The sequence below is a fragment of the Quercus robur genome, chromosome 1, assembly GCF_932294415.1.
Source record: "Quercus robur chromosome 1, dhQueRobu3.1, whole genome shotgun sequence".
Lineage (NCBI taxonomy): Eukaryota > Viridiplantae > Streptophyta > Magnoliopsida > Fagales > Fagaceae > Quercus > Quercus robur.
In genome coordinates, this window is record NC_065534.1 from 9,623,736 (window position 1) to 9,639,114 (window position 15,379).

Below are 15,379 nucleotides of genomic sequence, written 5' to 3' on the forward strand. Positions count from 1 at the left end.
CAGGTGTGGATTAGTTGAATATTTATATTTTTTAAGGTCTCTTTAGACTTTAGGTCAACTTAATCGTTAAGAGAAAATCAGGTGTATCTTTTTTAGGGGTATTTGCGTTTAGCACCTCAAACTAAAGAACTTATAATTTACACCCACAATTTGAACAAACTTAGCAATTTGGAATATGCACCCACCGTTGGATTGATTTTTTAAATTTAACATTCACGTGAAGGTGAACTAAAGATACTAAACAACCTTCTTTGTTTTTCATTAATCCAAAGCATTAGGAATTCAGGACCAGTACAAGCTAGCAAAATCTGACTATAGATCCACTATATATAAGAAACCTCCTTCCTCTTCTCCCATTCATATTATCAGGGGCGGAGCCAAGGGGGAAGAGAGGGCAAGTGCCCCCTTGGCTCCTTATAAAATGTTTTTTAGATAAACAATAATGTCACTGTCACATATGATTTCACCACACCAATAACATCACATTATTCACACTATCCTTTAATAGTTTCTCCCATTCCCAATTTTTTTTCCTTTCAAACCAGCCACAACAACTCAATTAATGGGCCTCGTAATAATATTATAATAATATTATACACAATATAATATAATAATAATAATAAGTAATATTAGGACACAACAAAATGTTATAACAATTATAAATTATAGTTGTTTACAATTGTTTATTTACTTATTATTAATATCGATTGATTTTCTTTAGGCTATTTTTTTTTATGTTGTCTTTTAATTTTGTCCTCCTGAATTGATATATTAATTATCTTTTAATTTTGCCCTTTGAACTGAAATTCTGGTTCCATATTATAATTCATGCCCTCTATCTATCTATATATATATATATATATATATATTCTTTTTCTTTTTTACTACACATATTATAAAGGAACTACAAGTTGTCATCTTAATAAGTTGTGAAATTTATTGCATTAATAGCATAATTTGAATGAACAAAGAAGCACAACAATAAATAGGAACTCAAATGGGCCCATTACACGATTTCTGCATTCTGAAAGCCATTGTCCTCTTCTTTCTCTGTGCTGCAATGAGTCAAAGTAAACCCTGCAAATGCTTTTGAAGCTGATTGATGAATCTTTTGTAACAAATGACTTGATGTATCGAGCACCAGATCATCAATAAGGCGCGCAGAAATTTGTTTGTACCAACGACGCAGAACCTCTACCAGGGTTGCACATAAATTAATGATGAGCAACCAGAAGGTAGGGATGAGGATATACACAAGCAGTTCACATGTAATAATTCCAGAAGTGAGACAAATGAAGTTGAATATTGGGAGGTAGCTTGTGTTGTGAGGTCCTACTTTTATCCCAGCAAATGCAGTGCTGTAAATGAATACGGCTATGATAAAGAGCACCATTGTTGCGTAATGTGTTGTGAGTGGAGACATGCTCAAGCCTTGAAAGTGTACTCCAACCAAGGTAAGTAAGAGCATGATGAGAAAGCCAAAAACCGCATGGAATGGTGTGGAGGAACTGGCTTCATCCTCACTTGCACAACTAAACATAAATAAACATATAAATTAGATGAACTGCTTGACCTTTATAGTTATAGAATGACTCTAAGAGCACTCACAGCAGTGGTGCTAAATAGTTATATGGCTATTTTTTAGCATCACTGATCACAAAAGAAGAGTGCAGCAGTGGAGCTATAAGCAAAATTTTTTGCTTCTCAGCTACAGTGCACATTTATTTTTAGATGTGCACTGTAACTCAAAGGTAAAAAATATATATATTATTTTATTTTGTGTTTACACTTGATTAGAATTTTTTTTTTTCTTTCTCCTCCTTCCCCATTTCTACCCGTTGCTCCTCTCTCCGTCAGTCAGTCCTCACACTCTTCATTTCTTCTTGTTGCAAGCTTCAATTCCTCCACTCGCCATCGACCCAAGCCCCTGCCCAACGCCAATTGATCTCTTTGTTCTCCGCCTCTATCTTTCTGCTATCTCTCTGATTGGGTTTTATGTTGATGGGTTCTATTTTTATTTTGATGAATGGGTTTTGATTTTGTTGATGGTTGATGAATGGTGTCTGGGTTTCTCTAGTTGATGAATGGTGGTGGCGGCGGCAATGGTGGTGGTGGTGGTGGTGGTCGTTGTGGTTGGTATTGTGGATGTTTTTTGAGTAGTGGGATATATTATTTTATTGTAGGGGATATATTATTTTATTATGATGTTTATATTATTTTATTGTATTAAAAGTTAAAATAGATTCACTGCTACAGCATGTGTGTAGATAAAATAGATAAAGTAACTTTTTGTAGAGCTAAAAAGCTAAATTTTTAGTTCCACTGCTGTGGATGCTCTAATATGTGTTTATTCAGCAAAAGAAAATCTCACTGCTGTGGATGCTCTCATATGTGTTTATTCGAGCAAAAGAAAATCTAAAAATTCCAACAGCAAAATACAAGGCCCACATGTTGGTAACAGAGATACATATATAAGACCGGTATATATGAAAATTTCTTATTTTTAGTGTGGGACGAAATTTCTCATGTTTGTTAATATGGTCTAAACTCTGCCCCCATAGATGTTCTACGTCCAAACATGTGTAAGATTGACAAACAATGGGCCACCTTTTCCTGTGTATGATTGACAAACAATTGGCCACCTTATCCTAGCTATCTTGTCTAACAAACACAACCCAAAGAAGGGACTCCTCAGCTCCTGACTCTGACCAACTTCTTCCTCGTCAACGACAAGCTCGTAGTTTTCACATTAGAGAAAGATTTGACAGGCTGACGTGCGGCTCTTCCTCTGGCCCTACTAATTAAAAATGTTGTAGAAAGTTTATACGCAACAAATTTAACACGGGCCCGTGGTAAAGGAAAAGATATATCATATTTCGGATATTTCGGCTAATACATGTACTTACCCTCTCAAACAATATAAATCGCATTAATGTGTATAGCTCGCATGCTATGATTGACTCATGGGTATAGAGCTGAAACACAATATATTTTCACATGGTAAATTATTAACAATAAATAAATAGATAATCTTAGTTTAGATAAAATTTATAAAAATTTGTCAATTCAATGGTTGTAAAATATATTATGAGATATTTTATGTCCGTAACATAATATTGAGTTGTTATATGGAAGCTCCTAGAGAAAACAATGAAAATAAAGTGTGATATGGGACCAAAAGGTGGCAAACGAAAAATCTAGCCATATATATTTTTAGCACAACTTTGATATAGTAGGCTATAAGTATTAAAGAAAAAGTGATAGGTGAAAGTAACAAATGATCCATCACAATTTACCACATAAAATAATTATGAAAAATAATACGGTAACTAGTGTAGTCATAGAATTATTGGTGGCCAACTATCAAGCTACTGGAGATTGGTGTTAACGTTTGGATCGATGCATGCTTAGATGACCCATTTAAATGAGTAGTGTTTGCTACACGCTTGTGTACACACCTGTCGACAGGTGTGTAATAGGTTTAACCTTTAAGCAAAAGCAATGGGCATATGAAATAGTACGTAAAATGCATGCCAAACCCAGCCGGCTTACTCAGAATCTCAGATGACCACCAAATGTTCTCCATGGGACCTCACTCAAGATAGCCACCAAAAGCTATCCATGGTATACCTCAATCAAGATGGCCACCAACCAAAAGCTCTCCATGGTAGTAGCTTAGAAAAAGCAATCTCAAACTCTCCATATGGAACTTCACTCAAGATGGTTAGCCAAAGCTCTTCCTGGAACCTCACTAGGGTTGTAGAGACTAGAGAGAGATTTCAAAAAAATGTATATAAAAGAAGAAACCCATTCGAATACGGACACTTAAGAAAATGAACAAATTAAAGACCATACCTTTCATATCTTTGATGATAATTAAGATGGACATCACACTTGCACTTAATTGATATGTTTGTTTTGGTTCTCTTCCGTAATGTTAGTGAGATTGAGCCAAGACTTCTCTCCTCTCTAATTTCCATCATACCACTTTCTATATTTCTTTTGCTGCATACACTTGCTGTATGCTTAGGCTTCTTCATTCCGATAATTGCTATTTAAGAGAGCTCGAAAACATAGACAGTTGGAGGTGACGCACCGATAAACCAAAAAAATGACGATTTTTTTTTTTTTTTTTGTTTGGCAAAACTACAATATTATTTTTTTTTTTTTTATGAGAAACTACAATATTATTCTCTCAAGTTTACCTTGTGTATGCAATTGGTCCTTCAAATTTGAAGCATACACAATTAGCCCCTCAAGTTTGTAAAATGACCAATATAAATCTTTTTACTAACTATCATTAATAGTGTTATTTATGTTGCTATCAGAGAATAACTTGACATTTTATTTATATGATGTGACATATTTTAATTATAAAATTACAAATTAAAAGTATATGAGAAACTTTTTTTTTTTTTTCAACGGTACCAAATTTAAAAAAAAAAAAAAAATTCTACCAATTGTAAATATATCAAAATTCATGGGACCCACTGACGCGAACAGACAACTTCTTCTTCTCTTCTAAATGGCTTTTTTTTTTTCGGCTCTTGTACGAAACGCCCACTGAGTGTCTCCTTCTTTCTTCTTTTTCTTTTTATTTCCTTATCTCTCTTGCACGAACCCACACGCTGGTGGTCTAAGGTCTTCTTCTTCATTTTTTTTTTTTTGGTGTTTACTGTTTTGCTGTTTTGGTGGTCTTCTTGTTTCAAATAAAATAAAATCCAGTTGAATTTAACCCCACCAACAAAACAAAATTCATAAAAATAGAATCTCAAACCCAGAAAACAAAACCCATTTGAGTTTAACCCTCACCCACAAAACACAAGTCAAATCAAACATTTAAAGAAAATAAAAGAAAGAAACAACAAAAGAGAAGCAAAAAAATTTTGTGACATTATTGTAAAAATATTATGAATATAGTATTACTTTTATTTTTATTGAACCGAAATTCTTATAATTCTCAAGTCAAGGTGGTTAATGTTTTTATTAAGGTGGTTAAAATAGGTTACTTTAATGTGTGTGTGTATTTTGCAAGTATATATATACATTTTTTTTTTCTGGGAAGTCAAGGTGATCTTATGATCATCTTGAGATACACATGGAGCCGCCCCTAAGTCTACACTAAAATTTCACCATATTTTTAATAATTTTTAAGGTCATAGTTTTTTATTGGTGTAAATAAAAATGATATCAATAATGACTTTATATAAAGTAATGTTGCATTAATTATAAGTTATCATTAATAGCATAAATTGAATGAACAAAGAAACACAATAGGAACTCAAATGGGCCCATAACAAATACAAATCCGTTATACCAGTTTTTGTATTCCACTTTATATCCCACTAATCACAACTTACCATCTTAAGATACACATGGAGCCCCCCTGCGTCTACACTAAATTTTTACCATATTTTTAATAATTTTTAAGGTCATAGTTTGTGATTGGTGTAAATAAAAATAATATCAATAATGATTCTATATAAAGCAATGTTGCATTAATTATAAGTTATCATTAATAGCATAAATTTAATGTACAAAGAAACACAATAGGAACTCAAATGAGCCCATAACAAACACAGATCCGTTGTACTATTTTTTGTGTTCTACTTTATATTCCACCAATCACAACTTGCCATGTATTTATTTAAATTTCCTTAAAAAATAGACAAAGTTTAAAATAGAAAAAAAATAAAGATGTAACAAATTGTAATTAATGAAATATAAAGTAGAACACAAAATATATAGTACAGAGGATTTGTATTCGCCCATTACACGATATCTACATTCTGAAAGTCATCGTCTTCTTCTTTCCTTGTGCCACATTGAGTCAAAATAAACCCTGTGAATGCTTTGAAAGCTGATTGATAAATCTTTTGTAACAAGGCACCTGACTCAAGAATTTGTTTGTACCAGCGACGCAAAACCTCTAAAAGGATTGCACATAAATTAACAATGAGCAACCAGAAGGGAGCGATGAGGATGGACACAAGCAGCTCACATGCAAGAGTTCCAGAAGTGAGACAAATGAAGTTGAATATTGGGAGGTAGCTTGTGTTGTGAGATCCTAGTTTTATCCCAGCAAATGCAATGCTGTAAATGACTACTGCTATGATAAAGAGCACCATTGTTGCATAATGTTTTGAGAGTGGAGACATGTTCAAGCCTTGAAAGTGTATTCCAACCAGGGCAAGTAAGAGCATGATAAGAAAGCCAAAAACCGCATGCAAAGGTGTGGAGGAACTGACTTCATACTCCCTTTGCACAATTAATTAAACATAAATAAATACATAGATTAGATGAACTGAAGCTTGAGATTTATTTTAAACTATTACTTCACATATTCTCCATAGTTTCCAACATAAAGTATCCACAATTTCTAAGAATGTCCTCACTTCTAACATATATTATATCTCCAAATTTTTTAAGAGAGTCCGAATTCGGTAAATATGGGTATAAAACCTATATTTTACATTATCCAATAAAAGATTGTCGCATCAGCTTATTATTTAAAATTCAATACATCTTGTCATACCTAATAACACCACATCATCATTTTACTTAAAACATGAAATATAATATTTATTGATATGTTATCATATGCGATCAAATGTATTTATATTTTAGTAATATGATACTGTGACGTGTCATTTTTTGATGATGTAAACCAAAATGTTTACACCAAATCCTTATAGAATTTAATCTTTTTACGGGATTTACACTTTAAAAAAAATCACATAAAGAGAGTGCGTGCACACTCTTGGATATAAAACAATCAAAGCTCACCAATTTTATAATGTTAATGATATTGGGTAATGTTGTAATCTTAGATTACAACCAATTTTATAACTAAATTTTGTCCAAAAGAATAATTATGGAAAATAACCCAAAAGAATAAACCTATTTTAAGACAGACACTTACAAGAAAATGAAAGAATAATTAAGGCAACACAACACGTACCTTTGATGATTGTTGCAACTGATCATGACATTACACTTGCACTTCGATATGTTTGTTTTTGTTCTCTTCCGAACAGTTCCAGCTCTCCTAATCGGATAATTAAGACTTCTCTCCTCTCTAATTTCCTCCATGCCTTTTTGTGCTTCCATACAACTCTTTATTTCTTTTGCTCAATACAACGAAGTCCATTCAGCTATAAAACTCAACCTGTTACATTAATTAGGAAAGTAGCTAGAAGTTCCAGTGAGAAAAAAGCTCTTTTTTTTTTTTTTTGGTAAACAGAAAAAATCTCGTTTCTTTTTGAAGTGAGCATGGATTACGACAATAATGTAAAGTCATGCATATGTCATAATATGCAAAATGCTTTCTCAAAAACATTTACAGTATTTTCAAAAGTTTGACATGGCACAAAATTCTGGTCAAACTGAATATATTTTTAATTGATCATGAAAATACAATTTTGAGATGTGCAAAATGTTTTCCCCAAAAAATGCATAAAATATCTTCGCTCTTCAAACAAAAGGTTTCAAATCCCTTCAATAACCAAACTCTTCTAAAATGATTAAAATAACCCCATTGATACATTTAAAATGGCCAAAATATACTTAGGATTCATTTAGGAATAGTTTATTTAGCTAAAATTGAAAATTTTTTGTTAAAATTACTATAGATAAAAGTAAAAGTTAACTGAAATAGTATAGTGAGACTTATGAATATTACCAAAAAGTGTAGTGGGACCCATAAATAGTGACAAAAATAAACTGAATAATAGCAAAAATAAGTTAAATAGTAAAATAAGCTGACTTTAAACTCTAATCACAAACACAACCTTAGAGCCTAACCAAAATAATCTGTAAACTCTAAAATTACCAAGATAGCTCCTTCAACCTCCAAAACATTTTCAAAATACCCAAACTCTTTTTGGTTTTAACATAAAATGTTTTTTTTTTTTTAGAAAACACTTTCAGTATTTTCAAGTTTCAACTAAAATGGACACAGGTATAATGCAGCAACATAAGCATTTTTTGAAAAATTATAAAATAATACAGTAAATAAAACACCGTTACATACGACACCACAAATGTAGTGTCTATGCATCCTAGATTTTCACGCTTTAGATGTAGTGAGCGTTTGGATACTCCCTGCGTCTAGCCTTTTTTGCGTTTTCAGCTTCTTCTTCTTTTTTTGGACCAGCGCTTGGTGCATTGTTCATGGGATATGAACAATGCACCAAATCCCATGAACAATGCACCAAAGCAGATGAACAATAATCGCAGAGTGAACGGTAATTTTTTTAATTTTTTTTTATAATTTTCAGTTTTCAGCAAAATAAGCGGTATCCAAACAGATCAGTAACATGAACAGTAATCACAGAGTGAACAGTAATTTTTTTATAATTTTCAATTTTCACCCAAATAAGCGATATCCAAACAGATCAATAGCATAAAATCCTTGTCACTAGATTTTTTTTCTAGAACATGCTACTTGACTTGAAAGCGGTATTATAGTGGACCTTATATATACATGGTATCCTGATCCGGTGGGCGTACACGTTCAATTCGCATGCATTAATTCCGAAGTTATCACGAGCTCAAGCCGCCGTCCAATCTGACTCTCCTCTCTCCTTCTCTGCAGGTGGTTCACACTCGATGGACTTGCTATGCGTTGCTATTTGCTATGCGTTGAAGACTGAACACAAGCATCTGTTGCGATAAAATGAGAAAGCTATAAATGAAAAGCAATGTGAAAGTGAGAGCGGTACTATATGCAGACTTGAGAGCGGTACTACATGCAGCATTGATTTCGCTAACTTTTCCGCCAAATTTTAGTACTTGCCCGTAATCACATCATTTTAAAATTACCTGCTCAAAAAAAAAATCATTTTAAAATTAATGCATTTATAATTTAAATTAAATATTATTATTTTTTAATAAAAATCGATAGTATATATAAGAATTTCAAACAGAGATGATGCTAAAGAAACCCATGTATAACTAGTCTTATATCATACAATTTCCAAAAATTTAAAAGCTTAAGCTTTTAAGTTAAATGGTGTCCTTATATATTATATTAACTATTTAATTGTTCCATAAAAAATAAAAAATAAAATAAAAAAAACTATTTAATTGAAGTTTTCTAAAAGTGTTATCTCTCCGATAAAAGCTAATGAAATTTGTTATTTTAAGCTAATTTATTTTATGTTTACTTATGTCGAATTATAGGTTGGAAGGGTGTATGGAAAGGTATATTGGGTAATTTTTAATATATTGAGTTAGGATTTCGGAAAATTATTAGGTACTTCCGGAGTACCATAAATACATACTCCTCCCTCTTAAATGAATAGTGGGTCCCACCATGAATTTAATTAGTGGGACCCACTATTCATATGAAAGAATGGAATACACATTTATGGTACTCCGGGAGTACACAATAATTTTCCGGATTTCTATTTGAAGATATTATAAATTCATTGTAATTCCTTTATTTTCGCATATAGTCAAAAATTTTGCTACGTGCTCTCGCGGTGGATGTAGACATCACATAAATCCCTATGTTAATTTTCTCTTCTTCTTTTTTAACTAATATTTTCTAAGATCCGAAATTAATAACAAATGTGCAAATGCCGCATGTTAATTAGAGGGACATATTTATTAATCATGCACCTTTCCTAATAATTAAGTTTTTTTTTTTTTTTAATAAGATCCAAATAAGTAAGTTGAAAACAGATATGAAACTTTCTTCCTAAATTTACTGTATGTCCAAGTAGAAAAGTTTATTTTCTAAGCAACATAAGGTTTAATAAAATCATAATTTATAAATATTACATAGAAGATGAAAATAAATAAATCCCTTGATTTTTGTTCAAGTAACTAAGGGTATAAAAAAATTTATATTTTTTTTCACAACAACTGACATGTTCTATTGTGATTAATATACAAAATAAAAATAATTTTATTTTAATCACAATTTATCACTTTAACACGTAAAAAAAATTGTGCCTCTAATATATAACATTGCTCATTTGCTTATTATCTATCATATGCGAAGAAAGTAACAAGTAGACATCATTTTGGTATGATATAAGTAAAACCCCTTTTCCTGCTCTGGTGAATTAGTTTTGTATATATTCTGATTCTATCCATTTTCAAATTTAAATGAAAGATTAATTCTGGGTTTTTTTTTTTTTTAAGAAAAAGTTACGGTATAAGTAGGAGTGTAGGACCCCTTGAAACGACCAAGCAATGCCCATGAAGTTACTGCTTGCTTTCTTATGCAAAGCTATACCTATATTTCAGGAATTTTTTAACTAAGGCTTAAATTAAAGTATGGTTCCAATTTCCAAATAAGTATTAACATTTTTTGTTACACAAACAACAAAAATCTTCTCAAAAAAAAAAAAAAACATTTTTTGTTACACAAAGTCATTCTTAAAAAAATAATAAAATAAAATATAAAAAAACTGATCATGTAAACGCTCTGTTTGTTTCAACAATGATGTTTTCTAGAAAATTAGTCATTTTCCAAGAATTATTTTCAATAAAACTATTTCATTTTTCAATGTTTGGTAGTAATTTTAAATGAGTTGAAAAACAACCTCCTAACTTTCCTTATTTAGTTTGCTGTGAAATAGAATTGTTTTCCAAAAAAAATTAGTGGAAAACAATCTCTAAAAATAAGTCATACTTTTTATGTTAACCAAAGATAGTTTTTCTTTGACTTATTTTTTTTAATACTACCAAACACTGAAAAACACGAAAAACTATCTTTATACAAAATTTTCCATAGAAACAAACGGAGTATTTACTGTATGTATATATACATTCCTTTTCTTTTTTTTTCCTTTTTCTTTTTTCTTTTTTTGGTTACAGTAAATAAAGGGGACTAAATTATCCTAGTGGGATCGAACCTGTTAGCCACTCAAATGAGAGAGCCCGGAGACACCACTTGAATCCAGGCCCAGGCCCATCTCTGTGAGGAGTTGTTAGTTGATTTTTTTTTTGGGGGTAGTTTTTACATCATTTCTTAGAAAATCAAGTCTCGACCAAAGTCAATATCCAAGTCAAAATCAACTAAACTAACATCAGTACCAGCCTGATAAAATAATTTTTTATATATAAAAAAAATGCTTTTTTATAATTATATTGGTTAGGTTGGAACGTGAGTCATTTTGGCCCTTTTGGCCGATAAGACCACTAATTCAATCAAAGCTGAGGTAATTGTATCGTGCCTACTATTTTGGCCCTTTTAAAACAATTTTAGAAGAATGTAAAGCGTAAATTTTGTGCATAACACTATAAAAAATTTTATGCCCATAATTAAGTTCATGCTCATTTTCACAACTATTCCGTGATTGGCTTACACTATTTTAGCTTTTGGTCCTCCCGGTTAAGCATATTTGGTTGTGTTCATATTCTGGTTGACTTTCTTAATTCTTATCACTTTGATTTATGGATTGTATTATAAGTTCAGCACAGAAGAATGGTAGGTTGCATCCTTCAAGTACCATATTTTCATCATTAGTACTTTGACTTTTGACCCTTGAGTCATGTGTTTCTGTCTCGGTTCAGTTGCTTTCTCAGATTGCCGAATGGACAAAATGTCGCACCCATGGGTGTGGTCACACCTAGCCGCCTGAGAAAATTTTACGATTTAACAGGAAGCTTACCGTAGTTGGTATATTTGGCAATTTGTAACAAATTAGATTACGTTATTTACATATTTAATAAAAAGTAATTCAATCACCATTTGAAATATGAAAATGTGACAAAGTTTGCGTCCATAGAATTTTTTTGCTCTCCAAGACAATGTGGGGCATGGATGCCCAAAATAGTCAACTATGCAATTAATGGTGAACAACCATATATATATAGATAAAGAACATAACAGCCTTATATATTTATGTGGTACTACCAAGTTCTTCCAATATATAAGAATCTTGGGGGCATTTGCCCTCCACCCCTAGATTTTATTAAAATATCAAGATTCCAAATTTTTAAAATAATATTTCAAACTTAAAACTTCTTTATTGAAACTAATTTTTACTATGTAACCTTCTGTTGAGATCCAAAAAATCACAATGTTGTACCAAGGCCCAAAATAACGCAAAGAATTGAAACCTAGGAAAAAAAAGGCAAAAATACAAAACTGACCCTCTAACTTTCACATTTTTTTTTTCATTTCAAACCTCTAACTTTCAGTTTTGTCAATTCAGTCCTCTAACTTTCAATTTTTGTCAATTCGATACTCCGTTAAACTTCAATTAACTGCTACCGTTAGACCCACTGAAATGACGTCGTTTTGCAAGTTTTTTTTTTTTTTTAATTCGGAATAAAAAGAAAATAAGGAAAAACAAAACCAGTTTGGTGATTGATGATTCCATTGCACCCACACCCAGAGAACTAGATCTTGTACTTCTTGGTCATATTTGGATACAGAATCCCACAATTTCGATCATTCCTTTGCTTCACTTCCTTGTCAAACAGCTCGTATATATACACCTCCGCCATTCTTTCCTTCCTCAGTAGTGTGTTGGTCCCCGATCTCAAATGCTCTAGAAGGTTCTTAAGATACAGCTCGGCGTAAGCCGGATTAGCCTCGACCTCGCTTGAGTCGGCACCGGAGCTCAACCACCCAGTCTCGACCACGACCACCAAAATATTCTTGTAGCCGACGACGGCCATGGCGCTAACCACCACGTCTACCATCATGTCGAAGAGGTTCCGATACCGAATGCCAGTGATCAACTCAGTCTCTCTCTCTCTCTCTCTCTCTCTCTCTCTCTCAAAGTTACATGGGTTAGGGATTTGGGTTTCTTTGTTTTGTTTTGATTTAAGGGACGTCGTCCCCCCCCCCCCCTTTTTTCAGATTTTTCTTATTTTCTTTTAATTTTGAATTTAAAAATAATAATAAAAAATAAAATAAAAAACTTGCAAACGGCTTCGTTTCAGTAGGTCTAACGGCAGCAGTTAACTAAAGTTTAACAGAGTATTGAATTGACAAAAATTGAAAGTTAAAGGACTGAATTGACAAAACTGAAAGTTAGAGGACTGAAATGAAAAAAGGTGAAAGTTAGAATGTCAGTTTTGCATTTTTGCCAAAAAAAAAAAATAAAGCATTTAGGCTTCCAGTAAAGAAAAAAAAAAGGGAAGAGATCCAAACCCATTATGGGTCCATAAAGAGGGACTTAAATCCATAAATGGGCAAATTTCAGGCCTCATAAAATAAAAGAAAGAAAAAGCCCAACCCAGCCATCAAAGGTCAGAAAAATCGCTGGGGATCCCAGGAAAATAACTGGGCCAGGATACAGGAGCCTGGAATCCTTAGGACATACAGTAAAGCCAAGTTTGGATTAAGACAATTCAGGGGGGGGATTACCAAGAAACACAAGGAACAAGAACATATATGTCTCTATTAGCCACCCAATGATGCAAAAAAAGGTTCAGAGGGCCTAGGAACCAACAACTCATGAGCAAGAGCCTGGTACCTCGGGGAATCCAAGAAGAAGAACCAAGAAGGAATGTGGCTTGGGATCTTTCAACCTAGCAGAAAGGAATCAGCTCACCTAGGAAAAATGACAAAAGGGAAAGCAACCAAAAATGTGGGTCTAAAAAAAAAAAAAAAGTGGAATCTAGAAGCCTTGGAGAAGGAAAGAACAAAAAGCCAGCTTTCTAGGACCCCCCAAAACGGGAAAGTCAGCAAGAGGTTTTTTGAAGAAAGAACCTCAAAAGAAGAAAATAATGAGGAATGAGGAAGGGACCAGCCACCAATGTTGCTGGCCCAACATTGGTTCTGGTACCTAGGGGAGCAAATGGAGGGAATCAGTGGTACCTCAGAAACCCAAGGATGACACTATAAAAGGGGAAGCAGCCAGCAATGAAAGATAGTCAGCAATAGGGAATTAGAGTAAAAATCCTTGATAAAACTCTGTAAGAATTCAAAAAGAGAGAAAAGAGAGGGAAATACCGTCCGATATCCTCAAGCAGCCACTAGAGAACACACTTGGATTCAAAGGGATTCAAATTTTGTAAGTCTTAGAGGCCTGAAGGGCCATCTAAGTCTGTGATTTTTGAACTTATTTAGACCTTGTAACATGTCCTAGTGAGTGTAGTGTATATGTATTACATAATAAAGAAAGTAACGAAGTATTTTACATTAAGGATCCCTAACACTTTATTTTATGTTCCTTCTTTATCATTTCGTTCCTTTGTTGTTTCTTGCTGTTCAGTGCATATATTTCTTGTATGTTAGCATGTATGTGTTGTAGAATTCGTGCTCTGTGTACCACCTGGTTCGAAATCAACCTAATTTAGCTGCGATGAATCAAGCCCAGTCCCTTTAAACAATAAGTATTGGACTCAGGATCCTTGTTTCTACTTGGGCTTGTGTCCTAAAAAAAAAAGAACCCACACACCTTCAAATTATAACATAGTATATTATCACAATATCCACTTAATATTTTTTAGTTAATTCAAAAATAATAATGCCATATAATCTTTTAAAAAAAATTAAAGACATACATAAAAAATAAAAATAAAAAAATTCAAGTATATGATTATACTATTAATACTTCTAAGTTTTTTTTTTAAATTTTAAATATTCTAAATTATTTTTTTTGAATATATCATATTTAAATTAATCTCTTAATTGATATACTAATGGACTATATATATATATGTAGTATCTTAAATTATATACTAAATCCAGTTCGAGCAAAAAAAAATTGAAACCTAGCACAGGAAAAAAATTACATTTACAATATATTTTCTATGTCAATCAAATTTTTTGTTTAATAAATTAATTAATTATATCTTTATATAAAATAATTTTGGAATTAACTTTTTCTTCATTATTTCATTTTAATATAGTCCACTTAATCCAAAATCTTGGACGTCCTTATCCATTTATTTTAAGCAAAAACGTATATCTAAAGTTATAATTATCTATACGGTAAACAAAAACAACAAGCAAGAGCACTAGCACTAAGCGTGCTATGTCAATTGCCATTTTACCATACCAAAACTTACTTTATCAATTTTAGCACATTATTCTATAATACGCTATACATCACGTCTTCTATTTTAAAATTACACCACATTAAAATAATAATAATAATAACTCATTTATATTAAAAAATTAGTAAAATCAAAAACCAAACCAAATCCAAGCACCACTGTCCATCACCCCACGTCCACCACCACCACCGGGCATCACCCCACAACCCTCCACCACTACCATCGGAACCTACCACCTAAGACACCAAAACCACCACAAAACCCATCCTAAAACCAAAACACAAACACCATAAGGTAAACAAGGAAAAGAAGAAGATGGAAAAGAGAGATGCCGGCAGCCACTGATGGTGGCTTTGTTGGTGTGTAGGAGAGGGAAACCAAAAAGCCATCGATCTCAGCCCCATCA